The sequence below is a fragment of the Octodon degus genome, unplaced genomic scaffold, assembly GCF_000260255.1.
Source record: "Octodon degus isolate 3935 unplaced genomic scaffold, OctDeg1.0 scaffold00169, whole genome shotgun sequence".
Classification (NCBI taxonomy): Eukaryota; Metazoa; Chordata; class Mammalia; order Rodentia; family Octodontidae; genus Octodon; species Octodon degus.
This window is the reverse complement of record NW_004524745.1, coordinates 1,258,579-1,263,115: the sequence shown is the minus strand read 5'-3', so window position 1 is coordinate 1,263,115 and position 4,537 is coordinate 1,258,579. Positions and strand designations below refer to the sequence as shown.

The following is a 4,537-nucleotide window of genomic DNA, read 5'->3' as shown; positions in this document are numbered from 1 at the left end:
CTAGGTTCAAACTTTTAGTTCTGTCTCAACCTCCTGGAGAGCTGGGATTATTGACAAACACCACCATGCCACCATAATACCATCAAAAAAAAAAAAAAAAAAAAAAGAAGGGCTGGTATGTAGCTCAGTAGTAGAGCATCTGGTTTAGATCCTCAAGCAAAATTAACACATGAAGCCTAATTCCCCTTCCAAGTGTAGGAATAAAGGTAGATCACAAAAAAGTGGGCATGAGGGCCAGCCAGATAGCTCAGTGGACTAAAGCGCCTGCTTAGGCAGGCACAGGGACCGGGTTTGATCCCCAGCTCGCTGTGCCAGCCCCGCCCCTGGGATGCTCTGAGACTGTGATTGAGACTGGGCGTGGCGGCACGCACCTGGAATCCCAGCACTTGGGAGGCTGAAAACAGGAGGATCACTAAGAGTCGGATCTGTGTAGTGAGACCCTGTACTAAAGACATAATAAATAAATAGTACATAAATAAAAAGCTGGTCACAGAGACACACGCCTGTAATCCCAGTACTTGAGAGGCTAAGACAAAAATATCACCAGTTCAAGGCCAACCTGAGCTATATAGTGTGTAGCACAACCAGCCTGCACTAAAAAGGGAAACCTGTCCACTCCCATCCCCAGTGTAAGTCACAAAAGTCATTTTGGTCCGACTTTGGCCTCCGCCGCTGCCTCCGCTACTACAGCCGTCGCCGCTGCCGCCGTCGCAACCGCGGCTTGTTATTCCTAAAATGGCGCCGCTAGATCTGGATAAGTATGTGGAGATAGCGCCGCTGTGCAAATATCTGCCAGAGAACGACCTGAAGCGGCTATGTGACTATGTTTGTGATCTTCTCTTGGAGGAATCGAACGTTCAGCCAGTGTCAACACCAGTGACAGTGTGTGGGAACATACATGGACAGTTTTATGACCTTTGTGAACTATTCAGAACTGGAGGTCAGGTTCCTGACACAAACTACATATTTATGGGTGATTTTGTAGACAGAGGTTACTATAGTTTGGAGACCTTCACTTATCTTCTTGCACTAAAGGCTAAGTGGCCTGACCGTATTACACTTTTAGGAGGAAATCATGAAAGTAGGCAAATAACACAGGTGTATGGATTTTATGATGAGTGCCAAACCAAATATGGAAATGCTAATGCTTGGAGATACTGTACCAAAGTTTTTGACATGCTCACAGTAGCAGCTTTAATAGATGAGCAGATTTTGTGTGTTCACGGTGGTTTATCACCTGATATCAAAACACTGGATCAAATTCGAACCATTGAAAGGAACCAAGAAATTCCTCACAAAGGAGCATTTTGTGACCTGGTTTGGTCAGATCCTGAAGATGTGGATACTTGGGCAATCAGTCCTCGAGGAGCAGGTTGGCTTTTTGGAGCAAAGGTCACAAATGAGTTTGTTCATATCAACAATTTAAAACTCATCTGCAGAGCACATCAGCTTGTGCATGAAGGCTATAAGTTTAGTTTGACGAGAAGCTGGTCACCGTGTGGTCTGCTCCTAACTACTGCTATCATTGTGGGAATATCGCTTCCATCATGGTCTTCAAAGATGTGAATACAAGAGAACCAAAGTTATTCCAGGTAGTTCCAGATTCAGAACGTGTTATTCCTCCCAGAACGACGACGCCGTATTTCCTTTGAGGCCTTCACCTCTCCTGATGACCCATTTTTCTGCCCTCTTATCCCAACTTTCTTGTACCCTCTATGATATACTTTTTATTGAGCACTTTGCTGCTGAAATGCTGCCTCTTGCCTTTTTTTTTTTTTTAATTTTAAATTATCTAAATTTATTGTTTGTCATGGTGTCTATAGCAGTGTTTTTCTACCAGTTTCCTCCTGTACTCCATCCCCACTTTGGACTCATTTGAGAAGACTTGAGAAATGTCTTAATACTCACAGTGCTGCATGTAGCTCCTGCTTATTTACTGGTCTGGGGAAACAGAATGTGTTTCCTTTTTTAAAAAGCCAATTGACAGTTACACTGAAATACTCTTCCTTTTGTATCATTCAGTCTTTTGTTTTAGTTTGGTAAGTTTTAAGAAATTTCAGCAGCAAAGTTGTTATTCAGTGGGCACGATGGACTAGAGATGCCTCAAGTTATGTGTACCTGTCCCAGCTGTAAACTTTATTGTCCTTTGTTGGATGATATTTTAAAAGGATATAAAATAAATTGGTCTAAAGGGAAAAAAAAAAAAAAAAAAGTCATTTTGGCTCCCTTTGAACTTTCTTGGATCATCTTCCCAACCCCCAACTGCCTGCCAGTGGAAGCACTACTCTCTGCTGGGAACTCAGCTCCGTTGCCATTGGCAACCACAGGACTAGTGAAAGAGATAGGATAGGACAAGAAATCTTGCCGGTCTTGGGCCATGTGGGGCCACCTGGAGACATCTGAAATTTTCACTGGACACTTGAAGGACTTTGCCTTCAAGACTGGTAACTCTGACAACAGCTATTAAAGTCTTCTCACCTAATGTCCCCGGCCTTCTCTTCATCCCTATAAAAGGGCCACACTTCTCTTGGTTGGGACAGACAGCCTTATCATTCTGCCTGCCTGTACCCAGGCACAGTAATTTCACACCATATTTCCTTTATGCAAGCCTGGTATTCTCTGCAGGGCCTCTCCTGCCCCATATGTTATCCACTCACTTTGGGGAAACGACTGCTGGCTCACTAGGACCCTCAGGCAGTGGACTAGAGAGGTCTGAGCGGTGACCTACATAGCTTCCTGTGGTAGATCGGTGCTGTCTTGCCAGGAAGTCCCTTGCCTGACCTTCAGGTGGCTGAAGCCAGGACCAACACCCTGCCTGCAGTCCTGGGAGGAATCTGAGCCACAACCATGCAGCTGTGCCTCTCACAAACCATGGAACCAGAAAAACAGGCAGGGCCAGCAAGATAGCTCAGCGGACTAAGTATCTGCTTAGGTAAGTGCAGGAACCAGGGTTTGATCCCTGGTCCTGCATGTTGCCTCAGCTCTACCCCTGGGCACACTGAGACAGTGATAGAGTCTGGGCATGGTGGCTCATGTCTATAATCCCAGCACTGGGGAGGCTGAAAACAGGAGGATCACAATGAGTCTGAGCTGCATAGTGAGACCCTATACCAAATATATTAAAAAAAAAAAAAAAAGACTCCAGAAACTGAGGCAAAAGTATTGTCTGAAGCTGCTGTGTGCAAATAATTTGTTAGGCAGCAATAAATAAAATCTTACCAAGGAATTTTATTTTACTTTTTAAAATTTATTTTCTGGGGTGGTAGGCATCAAACCCAGGGCCTCATATGTGTTAGACAAGAGTTCTGCCACTGAGCAACACACCCAGCTCCTTTAAAAATTTATTTTGACACCAGTACTCACTAAATTGGCCAGATTAGCCTTGAATTTGGGATTTCCCTGCTTTAGGATCATGCGTGGCAGGCTTTATAGGTGTACATCATACCTGCTAATAATTTTAGATTTTAACTCTGATTATTGTAGTTTAAACATTTTATTACATGAATATGTATTGTTTTTGTAATCAAACTGAGGGACTGGATGTAGCTCAGTGGTACAGTAACCACTAGTGTGCTCAAGGTACTGGGTTTGAGTTCCAACACCACCAAAAAAGAAAAGTAGAGACATGGCCAGATAGCTCAGCAGACTAAAGTGCCTGTTTAGGCAGAGCACAGCAGCCACGATTCGATCCCTGGTGTGCTGTGTCGGGCCCTCTCCTGGGGCGCACTGAGAGAGACAGCGATTGAGACTGGGTGTGGTGGTGCAAGCCTGTAATCCCACTGCTTGGGAGGCTAAAAACAGGAGAATCACTATGAGTCTCATCTGTGTAGTGAGACCCTACAGATCCTGGAGACCGTGTCCTAAATACGTTAAAAAAAAAACAAAAACTGAATAATGATATGGAAATAAAGCTCAGCCTCTGCTTATTAGGTCATTTATGTGGCCCCTACCTGGAATGACACAAACATACAGGCCTTAGCTTTCTTTGCTCTCTGCTCTGGCCCCAAGGCCACAGTCATGAGCCCAGAGCAAACATAAATAAACTAAAGGAACTCAAGCCTCTCTGGAAATATCTGAAGGGCTGTGTGGGGCAGGAGACACTTCTTCTTCGTGACCAGAGATGGCAGAAGCAGGACACATCAAATAATTGTCAAATTTTGGGTTGAAATCAGGAAAAAACTTCTAATTACATGGTCTGCTTTATGAGGAAGTAAGCTGCTGGCACCAAGGGGGTTTGCAAGAAAGCTAGTGGGGTGCCTGTGATGGCGCAACCTCAGAGAGAATCCCACCCTCAAACTGCTCAGAGGTGAGGGCCCCTTCCCAGGCCAGCTGGGCTGTGGTGGAAGGCAGGAGGGAGGAAGTGGGTTTCTTTCCTGCTTGAGAAACTTCCTTTTTCTCTCCTCCCTTCCCCTTCTCTTTTCTCCTTCTACTCCTCCTAGACAGGCCCAGGCTGGCCTCTAACTCTTGGTAACCCTCTTGCAGCAGGCTCCCAAATGCTGGGGTTATCGATATATACCACCACACCCTCTTTTTTTTT

General features: G+C 45.0%; 2 pseudogenes; both read left to right on the top strand.

Moving 5' to 3' along the window:
- Positions 1-735: 735 nt before the first annotated feature.
- On the top strand, positions 736-2,191 carry LOC101566504 (annotated as a pseudogene).
- A 186-nt stretch (positions 2,192-2,377) lies between these two features.
- LOC101588830 overlaps positions 2,378-4,537 on the top strand; it is a 42,368-nt pseudogene continuing 40,208 nt past the window's right edge.